At 55.9% G+C, this 25,389-nt stretch overlaps 1 pseudogene; it reads right to left on the bottom strand.

Annotated features, from left to right (window-relative positions):
* Positions 1-347: 347 nt before the first annotated feature.
* Positions 348-25,142, bottom strand: LOC133340822 (potassium voltage-gated channel subfamily A member 7-like; annotated as a pseudogene).
* Positions 25,143-25,389: the final 247 nt, after the last annotated feature.

Below are 25,389 nucleotides of genomic sequence, written 5' to 3'. Positions count from 1 at the left end.
CGCAGCTGCTGATGGAACGGCCGATCGGAGTCGACTCGTGTGGAGGTCTACGCCAAGATCACGGCGAGCGCTGAGAAGTCACCGACACAGCCTCGTGAGAGCCGTGAAGGGCTCGCACCACACTGCTGGGGCCAATCACGTGGGGGGCCGGACTCTGCAACGCCCCGATAATTCACTTGATGATGATGATGGCGATAATACGACACTTTACATTTTGACCTAAAACCTTTCGTGACTGCAGAAATCCATGTTATTTAGTCCTGTCGGTAAAGGCACGAAGATAGAAAACATTTTAAAGTAAATGAAATAAAAACTACGACGTTTCGATCACAACACAAGCGGTCGTCATCAGTTTTTATTTTATTTACTTTTATTTGTTTCTGTCTACGTGACTTTACCGAAAGAGCCAAAGAGTATGATAATCCACTTTGTTGAGCTATCATTTGTGACCAGGTCGCTTCTGAAAAAAAGTTAATACCTCAGTGAGCTTTGCCGGGTAGGATGGGGATGGTTTAGTTGTTGTATGTGTTTGTTTTTGGATGATTAGTTGACCTCTCTTGAACTTTGCACCCCTGCCGTGTTTTTGTACTGCTGTTGTTGTTGTCACGTTCCCACCCCGTGCCCCTTAGTGGACATCTGCGACAAAGAGCTTCATAGCTCATCGGCTTCCTCCAGTCTAGATACACAGTCTGATTGTGATATGATGATGATGATGTGCATTACAGAAAGAATACCCCACCCGCAACTCCCCCCCCCCCCCCATCGTACCCCGTGCATAATCATGTAAACCAATTCTCATACGAATGCGAGACGCGCTGTAGCCACGCGACTTGCGGCGGAGTAGCGGCGATATTCCACAGATCCACGATATTCCACAGATCCACGATATTCCACAGATCCACGATGTTCCACAGATCCACGATGTTCCACATATCCTCGATATTCCACAGATCCTCGACAAGAGGAGGCGACATGAACTCTGAGCCTCGCGCGGTCCGTTCGTGAAACGTGAACAAGATCATTCACAACGTTCATCATATTGAATGTAAAGATGATGAAGACGTGTTCCTACTCACGGTCAGACACTTCAACACACTCGTCAACAACATTTTGGTCTTCAAGGTAACATATATATACTGTATATGTTATCAAAGTTATATATATAGGACACCTTATATATTAGCGGCGAAGTGTTGAGTACTGGCTCGTATTCATAGCAATGGCCCTTTTACGTGCCATGAAGAAGGTGCATTGCCCGAAACGTCGCCGATTATATATTGTATGTAACCAACGTTGACGACGCGTGTGTTGAGTTTGTTGTTGTTGTTGTTAATCGTGTTCGTGGTACAACTCCCAACGCAGCAGCAGCAGCAGCATCTTCAAATCACTGTTCACCTTCCCACCGTCGGAGACGTCTCCTCTTGTCCCTCGGAGAGTTTCGCCCCCAAAAAAACCCCCGCCGTGTCCCGCCGTCAGCCTCGACACGTATTCGTTTTTTTTATTTTAAATACAAAACTAAAACCAGAAAAATACCCCCATCCCCCTGCACCCCCCTCCCTCGTCCATCGCCTCGCGAGACTCACACTTTCGTCTCCATGCCGTCCACCAGCAGGGCGCAGTTATTGTTCCTCGAGCCGCCGTCGGGAAAGCGCCCCACGCTCACGGTGAGCCGCGTCCGAGCGCGGTGGGCCGCGCCGTCGGCGGCGGCGTCGTCGTCGTCGTCAGTGGCGAGTCCCGACGAGTTTGGGTCTCCCGACTCCGTGCTCGAGTCCGTCTCGGCCTCCAGGCCCTGGGCGCTGCTGGGGCGGCGCTTCCGCGGCGTTCCGCTTCCCTGCGACGAGCGCGGCCCCACGGCACCTAAAGAGCCTCCGCCGCCACCACCGCCTCCACCGCCTCCGCCGCTACCGCCGCTACCACCGCCGCCACCGCCGTGGACTTTGACCGCCGAGTCGTCGTTGTCCGTCTCGCGGTGGTAGAAGTAGTTGAAGTTGGAGACGATCACGGGCACGGGCAGCGCGATGGTGAGCACGCCCGCGATGGCGCACAGCGAGCCCACGATCTTGCCGCCGATTGTGACGGGCCTCATGTCGCCGTAGCCCACCGTGGTCATGGTGACCACGGCCCACCAGAAGGCGTCGGGGATGCTGGTGAAGTGCGACTCGTCGCTGTCCGCCTCGGCGAAGAAGACGGCGCTCGAGAAGAGGATGACGCCGATGAGGAGGAAGAAGATGAGCAGGCCCAGCTCGCGCATGGAGGCGCGCAGCGTCTGGCCCAGGATCTGCAGCCCCTTGGAGTGGCGCGACAGCTTGAAGATCCTGAAGACGCGCACGAGGCGGATGACCCTGAGGATGGCGAGCGACATGGCGTGCTGGCCGCCCGGCGAGGAGGAAGACGACGGGGAGGGGAGCGCGGTTCCGCCGCCACCGCCACCGCCTGCCACCGCCACCATCACCGCCACCATCGCTACCGCCATGCGCGCTCTGGTCTGCGAGCTCCGTGCCGAGCGTGATAAAGTACGGCAGGATGGACACGATGTCTATGACGTTCATGACGTCCTTGAAGAAGGCCGACTTGCTGGGACACACGAGGAAGCGCACGACGAGCTCCAGGGTGAACCAGACGACGCACACCGTCTCCACCACGAAGAAGGGGTCCGTGAAGGCGCTCAGCGGAGCCGCCGCCGCCACGACGCTCGGAGGCAGCGGCGAGGAGGACGACGAGGGCGGCACGCGCGGGTGCACGGGGGACCCTGGAGGCGGCGAGTTGCTGCTCACGACATCGGCCGACTGCACGTGCTGCTGCTGCTGCTGCTGGTTGTTGTTATTGTTGTTGTTGTATGCGGCGGCGGCGGCGGCGGCGTCGCGCCTCTCGTCTCGGAACTGCGGCAGCGTCTCGAGGCAGAAGACGATGATGGAGAGGACGATGACCGCCACCGACACGATGGCGATGGCGCGCGCGGGCGCCGAGCTCTCGGGGTACTCGAAGAGGAGCCACAGCTGGCGGGCGAGGGGCGCGCGCGGCAGGACGCGCTCGGCCTCCTCGGGCGCGCAGCCCTCGTCCTCGCGGTAGCGCGCCATCGCCTCGTCGCCCAGCTCGTAGAAGCGCAGCTCCTCGGCGAACACGTCCACGGGCACGCCGGCGGGCCTGCGCAGGCGGCCGCGCGACTGGTAGTAGTGCAGGATGGAGTCGAAGCTCTGGCGGTTGCGGTCGAAGAAGAACTCGTTGCGCAGCGCGTCGAAGTAGGGCGCTCGCTTGCGCGGGTCGCCCAGCAGCGTGCGCGGGAATCGCGCCAGAGTGCGCGCGTGCGTCTCGAAGCGCAGCCCCGACACGTTGATGGTGAGCCGCTCGCCCGCCTCCGGGAACCCGCCGGGGTCGACGCCGCCGCCGAAGCCGCAGCTGCTGCCGCTGCTGCCGCCGCTGCTGCTGCCGCGATGCTGCTGGTGATGGTGGTTGTGATGGTTGTTGTGCTGCTGTTGCGGCTGCTGCTGCTGCTGCTGCGGTTGTTGCTGCTGCTGCAGGTTGTTGTGGTGGTGGTGGTGGTGGTTGTTGTAGTGCTGGTAGTAGGGCTCGCACGCAGCCGCGTCCAGCAGCAGGACGTCGAGCGCGTGCGGCGTCAGCACCGCGTGGCCGTGCGGGGCGCGGCAGCCGCCGAATCCTCGCGACCCCCCGGGACCTCCGCCGCCGCCGCCGCGGTGCCCATAGGGGCCGAGTCCTCCGCCCGTGTCCTGCACGCTCACCATCGCCACCTCCATCGCGGCGATAGCCACGGCGACGAGGAGGAGGGTGGTGATGGTGGTGATGGTGGTGATGGTGGTGATGGTGATGATGATGAATTCTCCTACCCCATTGAAGGAGGGTGGCGGAGCGCGGCTGTGGCCGCTTCACGCGTGGATGAAGTCAAGCGAGCGACATGAGACGTCTTCGTCTGTGGCAGCCTCCGTCTTACCCCCCCCCCTCCTCCCCAACCGCGGCCAGCCCCCCACCCCCTCTGTGTGTGAGTCTTTGTGTGTGTGTGTGAGTCTTTGTGTGTGTGTTGAGTGTGTGAGTGTGTGTGAGTCTTTGTGTGTGTGTGTGAGTCTTTGTGTGTGTGTTGAGTGTGTGAGTGAGTGTGTGTGAGTGTGTGAGTGAGTGTGTGTGTGAGTGTGTGAGTGTGTCTGTGAGTGTTTGTGTGAGTGTCTCTTTCTGTCGCTGGGACGATCTCGAGGTCGTTGCGGTGAGAAGTTGATTGGGACAGGATGTTGTCTCCAATGCACCCTGCAATAGAAACGAGAGAGATTGCATGACCCGGGGTTGTAAATGGAGCGATTCTCTCTCTGTGTATGTCACTCACACACACACACGAAGACAGTCTTATGACACAGACACACAAACGCACACCTGTGCGCAGTCGTGCCTGCACAGGTGAGAGTACTTGCACACGTCAGGAAGTCACACACGCGCGAAAACAGCCTCACAACACAGACGCACACACGTGCGCACAGGTGTACAACTTATTCTACATTGCAAACTCATTTCTTAAAATAAAACAAATTGCGTCCAGTTTGTTGCCCCGATTAGCGCCGTTGGCTACGTACGGTGCGAAAGAAGTTCAACATACAGACACGCACGTGCAGTACGACAGGTGAGAATATTCGCTGCGGGCTCTGTTGACCCCTGGGTTGTCTCCTCCGAGGGCGCGATTCGCTTTCGTTGACATTTGTGTGCCGGGTGTCGCGGCCGACTCCAGGCGTCGTCCGAAATTCGAGGGGGAGGCGGCCCCTCCTCCTCCTCCGCGGAGGGGGCCGATTCGTCAGTAAACTCTTTCCGGCCGGACGTTCCCCGCTCCAACGAGGATAGTTGGAGGAGACGCGTGGCAAGCATCAATGACCGCTAGTATTTATACACGTGAGCGAGAGACACGCGTGCGTCAAATTGGCAAGAGGCGATGTGACATTGGATGCGTTGGCGCGGAGGTGTCGTGGGGGGTGATGGGGGCGGCGGATACCCCCCTCGCCCCCCCCCCCCTCGTTTGGTGGAGGCGCGTCTCGTGTGACAGACGCGAGGCTGCAATGAACGCGAATTAAAAATCGTGAGAAGGAAATCGACCGCCGAGCCCCGGTTCCGCCCCCAGATCGCGACTCTCATCTTGTAGCTCAATAACAATAATCATAATAACCCTTAACGCCGTTGTGGAGGTTCTCAACAACAAGACTAAGGTAGTAAGCCTGCTGACACAACTCCGCACGGCATTGTGGGAGTCCGTAATCCGCACGGCCTTCTGGGAGCGCGAACTTTCATCGGCGTTGATTTCAAGGCACGCGGGCAACGCAAAACATAAAACTCTGGGCCGGTTTCCACACTCGGTGTCTCAACGGCAGAGGGGCAGGCTTCGCTTATCGAATCAACGCCTCAACCTCGTCACCGCCGTCGTTGTGGACAATGTCTCCTGAATATATCCGTCTCCCCGCACACAAACATGAACTTGGTTTATATATATACAGATTGTTGTCGTTGCGTGGGTTGCCGTCTTCCGTTAGGGCAGACGGTGCCATTCGTCACACCGACGCACACGACGTGCGACTCGGAGCCCAGAGTGGGACCGTGGTCACCGGTGTCAAGCTGCCGCTGACGCAGCGACGCCACTCGCTCCGGCACGCTGCGGTCACTCACCCGCAGTGCTGCACACATCCATGGACGTTGAACTTCTTTCGCACCGTACGTAGCCACCCGTGCTAGTCGGAGGTGCGGGGGAAGGACAATAAACTAAACGCAAAAGGCAGTTCTCAAGAAATGAGTCAAAGTGCTTAGCTCCGGCGGCTTCCTGATGTGGGAAGCAGGAACGTTCCAGACGACAACAGAAGGGCATCTGAAGGCACGCGATGCAGTGACGGCCGTCTTTATTTGATGGTTCACTTCACGTCGCTGCGAGGACGAGCGGAGTTCGCGTGGTGATGGTTGATGCTCCTTGACGAGCCCAGCAAGGTGTTGTGGTTCATTCGTGGCAAGCACTTTGTGGAATGGTCGTGGGATGTTGACTACCTCGCCTGGTGTGCAGGAGGGCGTGGGCTCGATCCCGACCCTGACGCCTGCTGCGGTGTATTTGGAGTTGGCGTGTCTCTCTCCCACCCGCTTGTGGTATGTCTGCTGTAATACATTCCCACGTGATAGGCCACTTCGTTGAACTATCATTTGTGGCCAGGTCGCTGCTAAAAAAAAGGGCTACCTAGCTCAGTGGGCCATACCTGGTAAAATAAAAAAAAACTAGTTAATGTATAGTCAGTGCAGTTAAAGTTTACCGATAAGACCTTAATATACAAGGGATCACAGAGCTTGGGCATCTCACCGCGCGGCCGCTGCCGCCTTCCTGCTCGTCTGCGGTTCATCCTCCTGGCGACGCTGAGTCGCCCCCCCACTCCCACCCCCCGTCTCTGTCTCTGTGCGACAGCGAGTCCTCTACGACGGCGATGCTTTGCTAACAGTTGACATTATTTATTTATTATACCAAAGGGAAGCTCAGCGCGCCTTAGAGCACTTGTCGGGCTTTGAACCGCCCGCCGGCCCTCCCTCGGGAGGGGAGGGGGAAGTGAGGAAGGAAGAGGGGGGAGGGGAGGGGGGAGTGAGGAGAGGGGGGGAGGGGAAGTGAGGAAGAGGGGGGGAGGGGGAGGAGGCGCGGGGGGGGGCAGAGCGATCCGTCGCGGCACTGGCCACGTGGCATGGCGCCTGTGGACGCACAAAGACCCCCCCCCCCCCCCCCGCTGTTTGTAGCCCTGTCGGCTGCCCACAACAGCGCTGGTTAGCGAGCGCCTATTATACACACATGGTGGTGGTAGTGGTGGTAGTAGTGGTGGTGGTAGTGGTGGTAGTGGTGGTGGTGTTGGTAGTGGTAGTGGTGGTAGTGGTGGTGGTAGTGGTGGTGGTAGTGGTGGTAGTGGTGGTGGTGGTAGTGGTGGTAGTGGTGGTGGTGGTAGTGGTGTTGGTAGTGGTAGTGGTGGTAGTGGTGATGGTCGTGGTGGTAGTGGTGGTGATGGTCGTGGTGGTGGTGGTAGTGGTGGTGGTGATGGTGGTAGTGGTGGTCGTGGTGGTGGTGGTGGTGGTGGTGATGGTGGTGGTGGTAGTGGTGGTGGTAGTAGTGGTGGTGGTGGTAGTGGTGATGGTAGTGGTGGTGGTGGTAGTGGTGGTAGTCGTGGTGATGGTGGTAGTGGTGGTAATCGTGGTGATGGTGGTGGTGGTAGTGGTGGTGGTGGTGATGGTGGTGGTGTGATGTTGCGTGAGGTTCACCGGCGTGCCGCCTGGCTCGGTGCTGATGTCCGCGTGCGGACAGACACCGACCCACAGCGGCCGCTCGCTGTTTATTTTAGACTCGCGTCAGGGATGGGGGAGGCCGTGTGTAGTGAGAAGCAAGGCGGTTGTTATAGAGATGCTAGAGGGCGGCGGGCGGGCGGTGTGAGCCAGATCCGAGGAGGAGGGGGGGGGTCCTTGAAAGGGCCGAGGGACTGATGGCCCCAGACCATCTCCTTGGTTCCATCAAACTCTGAACGCACGTTGTTGCTGGACGCCGAACAGAGCGAGTGACGGATTGATCTGCGTTCGTCTCCCGTGAATTCTGCTCTAACTCCCCCCCCCCCCCCCGCATTCTGCGAAGTGTACTTGAAGCATTTAGCAGGGGCTGCTGTAAGGGGTTGGGGGGAGCTGAGGCCCCTCCACAAGCAAACGAGCCGAACCACCAACATCGCTCACGGAATCCTACTCCGGGTCGATCGAGCCTCGTCCACGTTGCTGTGCTGCAATCTCGTGGCCGCCTCGCAGCCCTGAATGGCGCGCCAGGGGCGACACGTGCTCACGGATACAGCGGCGCGCGCGTGTGTGCACACCTGTGTGCGCGTGTGTGCACACCTGTGCGCTTGTTGCACGTGCGATAACACCTGTGCATAGGTGTGCGCGCGCGTGTGTTCACACCTGTGCACGTACCTACTCGCGTGCATCTGCCCGTGCCAGGGACCACGTGTGTGCATCGCTCTGAGTGACCTAACTCCCCAAGCAACCCTGGTGCTACCAAGTAAATAAATATATAATCAATAGGAACAACACGAATCGACTGCCATTTATCAATGCACTGCTTGATGAAAGTCCGATTTCATACCGTGTCGGTCACGTGGGTTGCTTGACCATACTTCACCCGCAGCGCTGTGATGTCGGGAACCGATGCAGATGTCACTCGCCGCGTGATTTCGCCGTGGCTGGGGATCGAACTCTCAGCGGTGAGCGCTAACCGCTCTGCCACCGCTCCGCGCCGGTGCCGTCAAAACCACCACGTGTCCCTAGCGTCTTTTACCTTCTCTGTCTCTCTCTGTTTCTTTGTCTATCTCTGTCTGTCTCTCTCTGTTTCTCTGTTTCTCTCTCTCTGTCTCTCTCTCTGTCTCTCTCTGTCTCTCTGTCTCTCTCTCTCTGTCTCTCTCTGTTTCTCTGTTTCTCTCTCTCTGTCTCTCTCTGTCTCTCTCTGTCTCTCTGTCTCATCGATCTCTCCCTACCGTCCTCCTCCTTCTCGTACCTTTTCTCTTCCCACGTTGCTCGTGCCCACGCTTTCTCTCCCCGCTCGGACTCAACGATCCCGCACCTCCTCCACCTCCTCTTCTCTCCCCACGTCTACGAGACCCCCAGCTCGCTCGCCCGCTCCTTCTCTTCCCCCTCGTCCCCTTCTGTTCACAACCTGCTCCTCCGCGCGCCGTCGTCAGCACGCGTTCTCTGTGCCTCGTCAAGGACTTCTCAAGGCTCGGAATCAGTGCAGAGAACGGCGCGGTCCCGGACTGACGAGTGCCAATGCCAATACATTCACAGGGTGCGCTCCTTCTCCCACTTAACCTCTCACTCTCTCTCACATTCACTCCCTCTATCAGTCAGACATCCATGTCTCCCCCCCCCACCTATCTCTCATATCATGTAATCATCTCGTCCCCGTTTTACATCTCAGACGGCACCTGGTAGTGCGCTGATGTTCATCTCCCCGTATCTGTTTACAAATTCCCTTCCTCGATACCACGCGATATCTACCTCCTGTTCTACATCTCCCCCCCCCCTCCCACTCTTTCTCTCTCGTCTCCTCTTGCTTCCTCACCCTTTAATGCCCTCTCTCGCTGGGGCTCTACCGCTCCCTGCGTCTCTATCACCCCAACTGATGTCCGGTCCTGCGATCCTTTCTCAGCCCGCGTTCCGTCTTGCTCTACCCACTCGCGACTCCCTGTGCTGTCGTATAGGGGGGTGCGGGGCAGCTGACACCGTGACGCTAAAGCGCGCCCCCCCCCCCCCAAACGCGGGGCCCGGGGCAGTCGTCCCAATTCAGAGACCCATATACTCGCAGAGACCCATAGACTCACACAAAGATCCATAGACTTATACAAAAACCCATAGACTCACACAGAGACCCATAAACTCATACAAAGACCCACATACTGACACATATATCCATAGACTCGTATAGAGACTCACAGACTTACACAGATACCCGTAGACTCACACAGAGACCCGGAGAAACATCACAAGGGAATTGCCATTCCACGCTTTTCTTTTGAGCCCAAAAACTTCTCATTATTTGCATAGACTCGTCTGCCCAATATCTGCGTGTGTGTGTGAGTGTGTGTCTCGCCCTTGCTTGCCTGTCTCTCTGCCTGTCTCTCTCTCTCTCACTTGCCTGTAACGCGCATCGCCACCCAGCCTCACACCACCGGCTCGCGATAGGAGGGTGAGAGGGGGCCGAGGGGGTGGTCATCATGGGGAAGGGTGTGTGTGTGTGCTCTAGGGAGACAAAGGCGGCCGGGCGTTGTGCTGGCCAACCACCCCCTCGTATTCCGTGCCGGCCTTCATAGGTACTCGTTAACAGCACTTGCCCCAACAGTCTGTTAATGATATACGGGGTATATTTGTCTGTGTCTTGTGTGTGCAGAATATGATAGTGGCGTCATCTCGGCATGCACAGCATGCTGGGAATCCCGTTATATGTTGCTGATGTGAGTCAAAGCCTCTCTCTGATCAATATAGAGCGTTTGGACGCTGCTGCGCTATCATTGGCCATGGCAATTCCACGTTTCTATGACGGGGGGCGGGATTTTAATAAAGACAGCACTCTTAATTTGTCAGACAGCCGTGGCAAGCCGATTGATTCCCTTGACCCCTGACAGATGTTGATCCGAGTCAAGGCCCCAAACGAGATTCAACCGGCGACCTTCCTCTGACTGTGAGCTTCGTCGCAATTGTAGCTCATCAGCAGCAGCAGCATCCTACACGGTGCCACATCGCCACCAGGTCGATTACAATCATTATTGACATTGTTATCGATATGCACCGAGGTGGTGATGATTCGTACATTGGACTTGAAAGGCGAGAGAGGGAAGCGAGAGAGTCAACGTCTCGTGCGGCCACCCTGCCGCTCGAACCTCCGCGGTTTCAACCTTCCACGCCGCCAATTGTCGACCATCAAACCGAATCGGGACCACGTGGCCGATGCCGCCACACGACGTCACGAATGGCGCCGTCAAAGATTCGGCGGCCTGCGAGAGTGCGGCCACGAATCCCGAAGACGTCGACCGCGTCGTAAACACGCGATCCACTCTGCTTCTGAACAGACAAATGACTGGATAACAACATCTAACATACAATGTTTAATCTGCTGTTATTAGCCCATGCGAAAGAAGAAGTCCATCGGGCTTGCACTGCAGCCGTCGTCCAGTTCGATCTCGCACGACTGCCACGTTTCTTCGATTCTCCGACTTCCCCCTCACCCGCAACCTCCCCATCCACCACCCCAACCTCTGTGCACCAAGCCGAAGAGGTGGACACAGCCACGGGCAGTTGGTCGGCAGGCCACGTGTGGTGGGGTACAGTGCTCGTGGACTACTCACACCTCTTCCGGCTATACGTCTGGCCAGCGTGAAGAGTAGGCCAAATACACTGTAGATGCCCACTCTCTCGCTCTCTTTGTAGAGGCGCTCTCTGGAGACAACTCCATCAATGTGTCTGTGTCGGGTGGAGGAGGGTGTACAACACATACATTCTACTCACACAATCTGACCCCCCAACTCCACCACTCCTGAAAAATGTATCAATTACGAATATGTAACCAGACATGGCAGAAAAGTAAACAACTGACAAAGCCACCACGACTACAGACTGGCAATCCGCCTGGAGTTTCATAGCCCCGTGTCTCCTGGGGAGGTTGCGGAGTTCAGAATATGATTATTTATACTGCAGGAGGAATCCGATGAGCTATAAAGCTATTTTTCACAGATGTCCAGTAGGGGCGGGTAAGAACGTTACGAACGACTCGTTTTATATAACCAGGTAAAGCCCACAGAGCGATACAGCTCTTTTTAAGAAGCGACGTGGCCACAAATGACAGCTCAACGAAGTGGCCTATCATCATCGCGTGGGAATCTACAGCAACCAAACACTCTAAACGCGTGATGCTGATAATAAATGTGGAAGTAAAAACTGGAGGAAACGGAGGACGAATCCACGCGACCACTGGGAGAGAGAGAAGTACACACACACACTCTAAATATACAGCAGCAGGCGTCAGGGTCGGGATCGAACCCACGATCTCCTGTATAGCAGGCGAGGTAGTTAACATCTCCTAGTCACAGTGATGATGATGATGATGATGAAAGACAGAGTACACACACTCCAAATAGGCAGCAGCAGGCGTCAGGGTCGGGATCGAACCCACGACCTCCTGTAGATCAGGCGAGGTAGTTAACATCTCGGCACCGCGATGCCCTAACAAGAAGTGGGGGGCGGGGTGGGCGGGCTTGGGGTGGGGGTAAGGGTGTCGGGGTAAAGGTAGGAGTGTGGGGGTAAGGGTGTGGGGGTCAGGGTGTGGGGGTAAGGGTGTAAGGGTGTGGGATAAGGGTGGGGGTGTGGAGGTAAGGGTGGGTGTAGGGGTCAGGGTGGGGGTGTGGGGTAAGGGTGGGGGTGTGTGGGTGCAGGCTCCCTACAGGGGCAGCACGGGGTCCGGGCGGCTGGGCGCTGAGTCGCGGGCGACTCTGCCGCACGGGGCGACCCCGTGGCGTGCCGGGGTCGCCCCGTGGCGTGCCGGGGTCGCCCCGTGGCCGAGCGCGCCGCTCGGTATCGAGCCCCGGCACCACGGAGCCGCGCGGCGTCCAGCGGCGACAGCGGCGGCGCTTCCGTCGCTTGGTGGCTAGGAGATGTTGACTACCTCGCCTGTATACAGGAGGTCGTGGATTCGATCCTGACCCTGACGACGCCTGCTGCAGTATATTTGGAGTTTGCGGTGTCTCTCTTCCCGTGGTCGCGTGGGTTTTTCTCCAGGCCCTCTGCAGTTTCCTCTCCACACTTAGAATCAACATCACGCGTTCAGAGTGTTTGGCTGCTTTACATTTCCACGTCATAGGGTGCTGAGCTGTTCATTATTTGCGGCCAGGTCGCTTCCGTAACAGAGCTACAGTATATATCTCAGTGGGTCTTAGATGGTAAAATAAAAAACAAAAATATTGTTTTAGTTGAATGTCCAAGTCTTCTCGTAGCTGGCCGCCGAGTGATCTGCGTTCTTGTACATCGAGCCCGCGGTAGCTTGCTCCATCGAGACCAGAGGACGGACAAAGTCGTCCCCACTTCACCGCTGGATGGCGAGCCTGGCACGGCACAGTGTACGTTGAACTTCTTTCGCGCCGTACGTAGCCAACCGACGGTAACGCCAAGCAAGGCTCAGACTTCCCGTCAGCGATGAGATGACGTCTCGCGCACATACGCAGGCTGGAGTGGTCGCGATCGTAATCGGCTCCCTCCCGGCAGGGGTGGAAATGGAATGACATCGCTCGGGGGACTTACACGTGGTGCGAAAAATGTTTCATAGCAGCGGTCGAATGACCCCCAAAAGTGAAAAGCTATGGTGTTATTTTATCGCGCCTATATAGAGAAACGCCATGATGTTATTTTATAGGGCATACATCGAGAAAAACCATGGTGTTATTTTTTATAGGGCACAGAAATAGAAAATCCACAATTTAGAGGTGATTAATTTGTTATGGAATTTTGAACTTCTTTCGCACCGTACGTAGCCAACCCAGCTATATTACTGTTTATATTGATGTAACCAATTGGCAGGGCATTTCAGTCCGAACACAGAAGAGTTCATACTCGCGTATGGAAACATTCTAAGTAGGTGGAAAGTTAGAGAGATGGAAAAAACACGTAATAATAATACTTTAAAAGATGAATGCTTGATTCCTGTCGGAACGCTGTCGGGGGTTCAAATGTCCTCTCACCCACCACGGCGTCCCGGGACATTTCCACCACTGCCTGCCAGCGTGCCTCGCACGGATTCCACGCTGCTCCCTGCGATCCAATACTATCTACAGAACTATCTACAGTACTATCTACAGTACTAGCTTCAGTACTATCTACGGCCACCCGTCCTGGAAAAGTGCGGTCCCAAGCGAGGCGTGGTGGCTATGAGATGTGAACTCCCTCGCCTGATATGCAGGAGGTCGTGGGTTCGATCCCTACCATGGCGCCTGCTGCTGTCTATTTGGAGTTTGGGTGTCTCTCTCTCTCCCCGTGGTTGCGTGGATTGTTCTCCGGGTCCTCCGATTGTTCTACTCCACATTTAGAATCGCGCATTCAGAGTGTTTGTCTGCCATACATTTCCACGTGATAAGCCACTTCGTTGAGTTATCATTTGTAGCCAGGTCGCTTCTGAAAAAGAGCTCTGTAGCTCAGTGGACCTTACCTGGTAAGGCCCATAGGTGCGACTCGCTAACAGCACTTGCCCTAACTGTTTGTTAAGGCTATACGGGGGATCTTTGCCTTTGCGGAGAGCGGTGGTCGAATGGTTAGCGTGCCTAGCTGCGGTCCCGATTATCTGGATCGGTCCTTGGGCCTCGACTAGGTGGGCTCAGCCTTACATGAGCATGTGTGCCTGGCACGATGCGTGTAAACATCGTGACAGAGGAGACAAAGGCGGCCGGGCGTGGTGTTGGCCCACCCACCCCCTATTTGGCAGAGTGGTGCTACAGTCAAGGTGTCTTCGCTCACAGGGGGATCGTAGCTGTCTTAAACAAATAAATATACATCACGTTTTAAACAAACATTGCCTCCGATATATCAATAAACACAAAACGCATTCGACACTAACGCCACGTGGTATTAGACTAAGCATACATATACTCGGTGACGTTTGGGCCATTTTTTTCATACCACGCAAAGATAAGAAGGGTCATTGTCCGAAACGTCGTCTATTAAACACAGAGGCCCTCTGGGTAAAGATATCTGACAGCCGAAGAACGCTGAACTGATACTCACATCCCAGTGCCGGATTTTCCTCGTAGCACAAGGAGCTACACATGTAGCTACTATACATGTAGCTACATGTGTAGCTACTACACATGTAGCTACTACACATGTAGTTACTACACATGTAGCTACTACACATGTAGTTACTACACATGTAACTACTACATATGTAGCTACTACATATGTAGCTACTACACATGTAACTACTACACATGTAGCTACTACACATGTAGCTACACATGTAGCTACTACACATGTAGTTACTACATATGTAGCTACACATGTAGCTACTACATATGTAGCTACTACACATGTAACTACTACACATGTAGCTACTACACATGTAGCTACACATGTAGCTACTACACATGTAGCTACTACATATGTAGCTACTACACATGTAACTACTACATATGTAGCTACTACACATGTAACTGCTACATATGTAGCTACTACACATGTGTAGCTACTACATATGTAGCTACACATGTGTAGTAGCTACGGGCCCCACACTTTGAAGGGCCCCGCGTTAAATGCTTTCAAGCTATCAATTCCGGTTCAGTGATTCTGCACTTGCTCTATTACTATAGTACTATACTGTCTTCTACTTTTATGAACGACTGGGTGTTTAAGGTTAGCGATTTGTCGTATTATATGGCTGTATAGCAAATGAAAATATACAATTACTTTACTATGCAAGTTAAACATTTGTGTTTTAATATTTGTGTGTTTTTTTTAATTTAGGGCCCCTTTATAACATCACATGCTACAGGCCCCGCGCTCGCTTCACCCGGCACTGACCCCCCCCCCATCGAACCCTCGGTGAAGCGGCGGCGAACTCTGCAAGCTCCGGCATGCAAACGCTGCGTAACATTTTGAAATCCATTAAGTAATTGTTAATCAATTAACAAACTACCGTGACCACGATATCCGCCGTGACCTGCAGAGGCACCGCTCACGTAAGTGGCGAGGGGTGGATAGTGGTGGGGGGAGGCAGCGCGCCCCTCCCCCCACACTGCACTGACCCCCCCCCCCCCACCGACTGCTCTGTAATAGAACCCACGTGTGTGTGTGTGTGTGTTCACGCGACTGCCCAGGCAGCCCACTTTCCCTCCTATTGGTGGCCAAAGCGGTGCCCTGTAAGGCGCGTTGGGCCCGCGACCCACGTGCTTCCCTTTGTCTCGGTGTACTGCAGTCCTCGCTTAACGCGTGTTCACGCAGCGCGTTAAAACATGTCGTCGCTAAACGCGGCACGTTTCAGGCACGCATCTGCCGCGTGGCTCTGCTATACTCTCAAGCTACGCGCGTTGTCGTACAGACGTCTCTGCGCACTTGTTCACGTCGTTCTGATTATGCAATGGAATTTGTCTGTTGGGGCAAGTGTTGTTTAGCGAGCACCTATGAAGGCCGGCACGGCACACCAGTGGGTAGGTGGCGATGTTTTCACACCGCACAAAGGTACTGGTTTGAGGCTGAGTCGACTTAGGGGTAAGCCGTGAGCGGCAATCGAATTCTGGTAGCTGGGTTCGTAGCGCAGCGTAGCGCTAACCGCTCCACTACCGCACCTTACAACAACAACAACAGACACACAGACAGACTGCAACAGCACAGACACACACAGACACACGTAATGAGTGGACAAAGCGAGCAATCGCTGATGATTACATTTCGCAAGATAGCACGCGTGTTGACTTCAACACGCCCGGCAATTCCACGCGATGCCTTGGCCATGCTCACCGCCGCGCAATCTCCCGGAGGGAGGCGATTCCGCTCGAGTGGTCAACGTTGGTAGCGATTGAATTGCATGCGGCTGCCTGCTCACGAAGAAGGAAGGCGATCGGATGTCCACGAGACTGGGTCCGTTCTCGATTGGAGTCTGTGTCCATGGGGCAAATGCGTACACGGCCGTGAATTGCAACAACGTTTAACAAAGAAAGACAAAGACATCCCGAAAGCCCTTAACACTGTTAGGGGCAAGTGCTGTTAGCGAGCACCTATGAAGGCCGGCACGGCACACAAGGGGGTGGGTGGCCAGCACCATGCCCGTTCGCCTTTGTCTCCCTCGTGGCGATCTTTACACATCACACCGGGTACTTATTTGAGGACGACTCAGAGGCGAGGAGGAGAAGGAACCGCAGAGACAGGCGGTGATCTGGCGCCAAATCGACGTGGGGAGACGGATAATTGCGTGCACTTTGACCTGTGTCACCCAACAGACGGCGCTAGCGCCTGCAGACCACGTGCGAGAAGGTTCACCGACACCTCTCCCTCCCTCTGCTCTCGAGGCGCGGTCGTTTTGGATTCTGCCGGTGCACGCGGTTGGTCACTGATTGGGCTTTGTACCAAGAGGTGAAAAGCACGTGACCAGCTGTTACACCCTCCGCCCCACCCCCCTCCTTCCCCACCTCGTATGTTCATGGTCAGTAACGATGGCAAGTTCTCACTTAACTGGTGCTCCTTGCGAATAGCACTTGCCCCAATGCTCTATTTAAATCTGCACGGGTGATCTTTGTCTTTGTTTTTTTGTTGGTACGGTGACAAACGCGAACCCTCAGTTCGATTCCCGGCCACTGATTCCTTTAACGGACAACTTGTATCGAAACCGACCCCAGGGACTGCCCAAAAAGGTGAGCTCGGCCTGAGACAGGCGCCGTGTGCGGTGGGTCAATCTCAAGCACCTGTGGGGAAGGGTGCCGAGTCACGTGTCAGCGACAGTGACTCTCACTCGCTCGCTGAAGTGCCGGCAAATTAGCGAACGCCGAAATGTGAACGCCGAAATGTGCACCGAGGTTGCACTGTAGACGTGGGACACGCCGTGAGATAAGTGGCCAGCGAAAGCAGATTGGAGTGCTTGGTGAGGGGTGGTGGGGGAGGAGAGGGGGGGGGAAACAATGTACACGTATTAGGTAATGAAAGAGGATTCGGGTGTAGCCAGAGACGATAATCTGTTTGGACGGGGTGCGTATTACCCCGCTGTGACATTCGGCTCAGATGACATGAACATTGCCCACAGACAATGGACAACACTGGGGATGTGGACGGTGGTGGCGATTGCGTTGAGAGACAGAAGGAAGGAAAGCAGGGAGAACGCATCGATTATCATCCAATCATTATTGGAGAAAATGTAGCAAGGTAGCGGGCACATCGCCATCGCCTGTTATCGACAAGCAAGTGGACTTGGGCACGGAGGAGGGCACGTGGTCCAGACTGACACGTAGCGGAGACTATCACGTGGTGCAGACTAACACGTGGTGGAGACTATCACGTGGTCTAGACTGACACGTGGTCCAGACTAACACGTGGTGGAGACTATCACGTGGTGGAGACTAACACGTGGTCCAGACTAACGCGTGGTCCAGACTAACGCGTGAATGGCAGCCAAGAAATAGAACGCGCGTCCAAGACGGGAGGGAGGTATGAGGACAGCTCACGTGAGCCCGCCCGAGATAAACAGCGAGTCCTCGTCTGACGCGGAAGTCGACGCGTTAAGTGAAAAACAATTTGCCCGTGAACAATGTAACGGTAACGTTTGGCGAGATGCGATGTCGCACGATGCACTCGCAGTGAGATGGCGGCGCAAGGATCTGAGGGTTCGCCGCCGCGTTCCTGTATCGCCCCGCGTACTGTATCATCCTGCTCAGATGCGCAGCTCGAGAAAATGGCTCGTTGTCGACTGCTCGTTCTGCATTACAACGGTGCACGTTCCGCGTTATAACGAGCGCGTTCCGCACTATAACGAGCGAATTTCACGTTATAACGAGCGCGTTCCGAATTATAACGGGGCGCGTTCTGTGTTATAATGGACACATTCGGCTTCATAACGGGCACGTTCCGCGTTATAACGGGCGTGACCCACATGATGGTGGTGCACGTTCCACGTTAAAACTAGCACGTGCCGCACTATGACGGGCGCCTTCCGCGTTATAATGAGCACGCTCCATGTTGTGAGAAAAGTGGGAACACTTTTCTCACAACATGGAACACACATTAAACGAGGACTTACTGTATATATAAATATACATATAAAGTTGCGTCTCACGACGAAAAGAAACTGGTATGGCCTGAGAACTTCATCCAGCAGTGGATAGATAACGGTTGTTGTTGATGATGGTGATGATGGTCATGCTTGTCGTTATATTACGGCAGATGCTGCAGGTTTCTCGAGGCAACAGATTCGACAATGAACGCAAGCGCAAAACAAGTCAATAAAACAAGTGGAGTCCATTCGTGGGCTATGTTCGATTCTGGAGGCAACAATTTGGTTTGGGAGCTCGATGCCAATATCGAGGTTCTGCTGCTGCTGCCACGACGAGAGGGCTTCAGCAGAGAGACAGAGTTCGTGTCGTGTCGCTGTTCCTCCTCCTCCTCCAGAATAGAACATAGCAGACCACAGTGGGTTAGTGTGTGGGCCACTGTTTGGCTTGCATAGCCACAATTGCACTGCAATGGTTTGTCATGAATGTATCTCCCGGTGTCTCTATAAGTCTATATATCTCTGTGAATCTCGATGTATCTATATGTATCTCTGAGTCTCCATGGGGTTTAGTATATACGGTCCGCAGTTTGTGTTGCATGGCCAAAATCGCACTACTGTGGCTTGTCATGAATGCATCTCTACGTGTCTCTATGAGTCTATATATGCATTGAGTCTCTGCGTATCTCTATGCATCTCTGTGGGTCTCTATGTAGCTCTATGAGTCTCTATGATTCTACTATATACGGTCCACAGTTTAGGTGGCATGGCCGCAATCGCACTCCTGTGTGGCGTGTCTCTTTAATTGTCCCGTTCGTGCTTTTATTCCCCTATATATAAAAAAAAACCTCTCTCGAAAACTCCCCGTGACAAACTCACGGGATTCGGGCATCAACCACGAGCCGGGCTCGCGGGGTGAGCGCGGCCCCTTCCTCACCCCTGGATCAACGACGCTCACCGATGCCATGGAGGTAAGGCCCAATGATCATCTCCGTCACCTGTTGGTGATTCGACGGGCGCACGATGCGCGTGCGTGTTGCCGTGCGAGTCGTTGGGGCCAGGGTTTCACCTCATTACCACCGGCCGGAGCCCCGCGTCACTCGAGAAAGTGAAGTGAGTTGGGTGACGTCATAGCCGCTGCTGTGTTGGGCGCCCGAGAACGCGTGCAAGTGAAAGTGTCCCGTGGTTGAAAAGCAAGAAAGATGCTGCGTACGGTGCGAAAGAAGTTCAGCATACATACAACCTTCAAGCACGCCCACCGCCTCTGCACCCCCATCCCTCACCACCTCCCAAAAGCAACCATTCCGGTTTTTGGTATTTCGACATCTGATGTCGTGTTTGGAATTGGCACCATTGATTGATCACCTGAAGTCACACGCACTGCCGTACGGACACTGCCAGCTATACACAGACACAGCAATAATACGCCGCGCTCAACAACATTCGTCAATAACGCTGCTGACTTAAAATCAGACGTTTCGGGCAATGCCCCCTTCTTCTCCATAGCTCGCGCACCAACGCAACATCACCAATCAATTGGTTTCAGCTCCACTCGCCGTCTCGTGCCGCCGCGTCTGCAACGCGTTTGTGATGAGTGGCCGCTTCGGATGCACCGCGCATCGCTCGCCACGACTCCCAGCCGTGGCCGGGAGTCGAACTCGCGACGTCTGGCTCAGGAGGGACGTTCAACAACGCGGATTCAACACAGCCACGATCCCCCCCCTCTCCCCCATGTCGGAACACTTCAGTATTGCCCGTCTGTGTGTTTACGTTGAACTTCTTTCGCGCCGTACGTAGCCAACCGTGATAATCGGAGGTGCAGTGTTCGTATATGGGTCCTGTTTGTCTATGGGCAGTGTTGAGTCTATGCGCTGTGTGTGTGTACGTTTAACTTCTTTCGCCCCGTACGTAGATAACCTCGTCAATCGGAGGTGCGGGGGAAGGACAACCAACTTAAAACAACAAAAAGCAGTGCTGGAGTCAACTTAGATCAACATCATCACCATCATATCACCCTTTCGGACCACCATCCTTAAAACAACAAATATCATCAACTGGAACACAGCACTCCCATCGCACAGTACTCGGTCAATCTCGCGCAGAGAGGGGGGGGGAGACGACTCAGAGAGAGAGACAGGACGACTCAGAGAGAGAGAGAGGACGACTCAGAGAGAGAGGAGGGGACGACCCAGAGAGAGAGGAGGGGACGACTCAGAGAGAGAGGAGGGGACGACTCAGAGAGAGAGAGGACGACTCAGAGAGAGAGGAGGGGACGACTCAGAGAGAGAGAGGACGACTCAGAGAGAGGGGACGACTCAGAGAGAGAGGGGGGGACGACTCAGAGAGAGAATACGACTCAGAAAGAGAGAGAGGGGATGACTCAAAGAGAGAGGACGACTCAGAGAGAGGACGACTCAGAGAGAGAGGACGACTCAGAAAGAGAGAGAGGGGATGACTCAGAGAGAGAGAGAGGGAGACGACTCAGAGAGAGGGGACGACTCAGAGAGAGAGATGACTCAGAGAGAGAGGGGGAGACGACTCAGAGAGAGAGGACGACTCAGAGAGAGGACGACTCAGAGAGAGAGAGGACGACTCAGAAAGAGAGAGGGGATGACTCAGAGAGAGAGAGGGAGACGACTCAGAGAGAGGGGACGACTCAGAGAGAGAGAGAGAGAGATGACTCAGAGAGAGAGGGGGGGACGACTCCGAGAGAGAGAGAGGACGACTCAGAGAGAGAGCGGACGACTCAGAGAGAGGGGGTGACTCAGAGAGAGAGAGGACGAATCAGAGAGAGAGAGAGAGGACGAATCAGAGAGAGAGAGGACGACTCAGAGAGAGGGGGGACGACTCAGAGAGGGTCGGGGTCGGGATCGAACCCACGACCTCCTCCATACCAGGCGAGGGAGTTACCATCTCCTAGCCACCACGGCACCCACTCGGAGCCGACGCTACCAGCAATTTCCAAGCTCTACGGTCCAGGATATATTCAGGAGTTACCGATCATCCCAAGAATGGTTTGTGGGAGGAAATCACGACATCGGGAGAACCCCACGAGTGCCAGAGAACAGCACTGGAACCCGCGCGTGATGGGACAGATGGTGACTCCGCATTTGGACTCTGCCGCCTTCTCCTGCCAAGCCCAGGATGGATGGGCACGCGGATGTTGCGCGCGCGTGCACACGCACAGGGCACCTACGCACGGCATTGTAGGATCCACTTCAGAGGGGTGGACGATAACTCTCATCACCCCGAACCTCCGCACTGGACACGTGGGGCATTAACGCCGTGCTCAGCCACCCAGCCACCCACTCGCCACAGGGCGCGTCACTGCTGTCGCCGGCGTGTTGTGGCACGGACCCAGAGGCACAGTCTGTCCACAGTAAGTGTGAGAGCCGCTCTCTCTCTCTCTGTCTCTCCCTCCCTGTCTCGTGCAGTCCAGAACCAGACTCTTCTTGAATGCGGCTAGGCCAGTCTCGAAATGTCAGAAGGGTAATTAAAAAAATTCCACTTGACGAATGGAAACGGCCTTCAACAATTTTGTGTTGATAAATTGCGCTCGGACAGTTATCGAAGGAGAGGCGCCGTTTGAGCGCAGCGAGCCCCCGACGCCGGCGGCCTGAGTTCGACTGCTTCGCCCCGGGGGGCTGGCGCGTGTTGACACGTGGCGCCTGACGTCTGCTGGACTCCGAGCCACGGCAGCTGATTGTGTATCGTGAGCATGCTGCGTGTGTGTATTGGTGGGGAGTATCTGTGTGTTAGTAAGCAGCGTTGTGGATATTTGCGAGGAGTTTGTGAGCCAGCGAGTCGCCGAGCACACACGCAGCCGCTGCCTTTAGCCTGATGTGGCTGTCCTCCACCTAGGTCGACTCAGCCTAAATTCGTGTCTGGCGCGACGCTGCAACATCTTCGTTGGTGTTGGCATCGGCGACGGAGCGCTTTGGAGGCAAAGGGGCCCCTCTCAACTGCCTCGCACGCAAACTACTAGCGGCTTTGATAGGTGCTCGCAAACAACAACAACCACAACCACTCTTTCCTCGAATAGCCTACACGGATCCTTGTGTGAGACAAAGGCGGCCGGGCGGGGTACTGGTCACCCACCCCCTCGTGTGCCGTGCCGCTGACAGCACTTGCCCCCAACCAATGTTGAGGCTATACGGTGACGTTTGTCTTTGGGGAGCGATGGGCAGCGGTTCGCGCTACGAACCCTTGCCACGCTCACGGCCACTAACACCCGTGACGAACCGGTCCTGGACCTCTCCTAAGTCGACTCAGCCTCGAATGAGCACCCGGTGCGATGTGTAAACATCGCCACTGGGGAGACAAAGGCCGTCTGGATGGTGCTGACCACCCACCCCTCGTGTGCCGTGTCGGCCTTCAGAGGTGCTGCTCGCTCACAGCACTTGCCCCACCAGCCTGTTAAGGCAACCTGGGGGATCTTTGTGTTTGGCGAGCGCATACGGAGCCTGCAAGCTCAGCGACCCGGTTCAATTCCATGGCCGGTCAAACGTGAATGTGCAATGGGTGTCTCAATGTGCCCTGTCTTTGCCCTCCTCCCCCGGATTAAGCCATCGCACCCTCTCTTATGCTGTCCCCGCCTGGCAAATACAACACAGTCTCGTCAAACCAACTGCGGCTCTCATCGCAATCCCCTGCTGGACGGAGACGTCCTCACCGCGCCGTTTTGATCGCGATGGAGGGGCTGTTTGACCATACTTCACCACGCCGCTCGGTGCGGCTTGATGAAGGGGTGGGGCGGGGAGGGGGGGCAAGGGGTGGGGGGGGCCAGGACAGACTCAGATGTCAGTGGCCACTCGCGACCGCCGTGGCCGGGCAACGAGCGCTTGTCACCGGGTGTTGTAGCCATCGGGCGTCCTGGTGTGTGTCGACGGGTGGTCGCTGCAGGGCAGGCTGGGGGATCTTTGTAAGCGTGGACGAGAATAACGAGGACGACGATTGTTATCGTCATGTCATGGATGAGAGTCAACGTGAGCGTGTGGGGAGCGGTGGCGCTGTGCTGAGCGCACTGGCCGCGGGAGATCCCCGGCCCACGGCTGAGCCACCGCCCGGACACGCGGCGGCGTCTTGGACGGTCTCGAGCTTTGCCTGACCTCTACTCAGCCTGACAGCTTCATACACCTCGTGCGGTGTGCGGGTGTGTGAATCATCTGGGGCGGTGTGCGGGTGTGTGAATCAGCTGGTGCGGTGTGCGGGTGTGTGTGAATCATCTGGGGCGGTGTGTGAATCATCTGGGGCGGTGTGTGAATCAACTGGGGCGGTGTGTGTGTGTGAATCATCTGGGGCGGTGTGCGGGTGTGTGAATCATCTGGGGCGGTGTGTGTGTGAATCATCTGGGGCGGTGTGCGGGTGTGAATCAACTGGTGCGGTGTGCGGGTGTGTGAATCATCTGGGGCGGTGTGTGTGTGTGAATCATCTGGTGCGGTGTGTATGTGTGTGAATCATCTGGTGCGGTGTGTGTGTGTGAATCATCTGGTGCGGTGTGTGTGTGAATCATCTGGTGCGGTGTGCGGGTGTGTGAATCATCTGGGGCGGTGTGCGGGTGTGAATCAACTGGTGCGGTGTGCGGGTGTGAATCAACTGGTGCGGTGTGTGTGTGAATCATCTGGTGCGGTGTGTGAATCATCTGGTGCGGTGTGCGTGCGTATGAATCAACTGGTGCGGTGTGTGTGAATCATCTGGTGCGGTGTGTATGTGTGTGAATCATCTGGTGCGGTGTGTATGTGTGTGAATCATCTGGTGCGGTGTGTGTGTGAATCATCTGGTGCGGTGTGCGGGTGTGAATCAACTGGTGCGGTGTGCGTGCGTATGAATCAACTGGGGCGGTGTGTGAATCATCTGGTGCGGTGTGCGTGTTTGAATCATCGAACAATGGGGAAGACACAGGCATCGGCCGCGTGCTTCTGGCCACAATCACCCAACTCGAGTGGTGTCCGTGACCTGCCTTGCTTCCCGAGGACGTCCTTGCTAACAAGCGCGTGCCCACCCCTCCCTACTGCGGGGGGGGGGGGGTAAGGACTACAATGGGGAATCTTCGAGTCCACGTCAAAGGCGAGTTCACATCCAGCGATCTTGCGCGCACGGCTCCGCCACCACCACTCACTCGCTCGCCCGCCGTGCTTACACACAGACACACACAGACACACACAGACACACACACATAGACACAGACACACAGACACACACACACACAGAAACACAGACAGACACACACACAGACACACACACAGACACACACACAGACACACACACCGACAGACACACACAGACAGAGACAGAACGCGCGCTCCTCTCACCGGCCAGTGTGCAGGGCCGGCCGAGCCACCCTCCCTCCCTCTCTCTCACGTCTCTACGGGGAGACTGCTGCTGCTGCTGCTGCTGATGCTGCTGATGCGTGTCCGGGATGTCGCTTTGGTGGTGGTTGTTGTTGGCATTTGCTGGTGGACTTTAGAAGCTGTCGGAGGAGTACGGGGCGGTGACTCTCTCTGCTCACGGCCTCGCAGCGTCGCCGCTCCCTCGCTCCTCTCCGCGCGTGGCGGCGTCACCCGCGCCTCTCCTTACGTCCATGGCGTCAATTGTAGTCCGGAGCGGGTTAACTGCGACCATTGAGTCGCGCGTCAGGGGACATCTCCTCCTCCTCCTCGCTAATCACCGTCGCGTTCATCGGCACCCCCCACCACCACCACCCCCTACCGCCCGGCTGCTTTGCGCGCGTTGTCGCGGTCTCTGCGTCTTGTGTCGCTTTGTGTCGCCTTGTGTCGCTTTGTGTCGTCTGTTTTGTGTCGTCTGTTTTGTGTCTCCGGTGCCGGCGCTGTCGGGGACCTCCACACGGCAAGTCCGCGCGCCCGCGTCTGCTCCTGCTGGGGCACGCGCGCGGGCTCCCCTCCAGCCCCCACCGCTGACCCCCCCCTGCCCCACCGCTGCCCCCCCACCCACCCGCCCTGCTCCCCCTCTCGCCCCCTCCCCAATGAAACTTCCCAAGCCTCCACCACTTCCCCAAACGCGCCACCTTTCGACCGCCCACCGAATGGCGCTCGACTGATCGACTCCGCCGGTCCTGCTCCAACCAACCCCGCCAGCCCCCCCCCACTCACACCCCACCCTACCCCTCCTCCAGATGC

This window comes from Lethenteron reissneri, chromosome 2 (assembly GCF_015708825.2).
Source record: "Lethenteron reissneri isolate LAM-NWPU_2019-01 chromosome 2, ASM1570882v1, whole genome shotgun sequence".
Lineage (NCBI taxonomy): Eukaryota > Metazoa > Chordata > Hyperoartia > Petromyzontiformes > Petromyzontidae > Lethenteron > Lethenteron reissneri.
The sequence above is the reverse complement of the archived record's forward strand: the minus strand, read 5'-3'. Positions and strand labels throughout refer to the sequence as shown.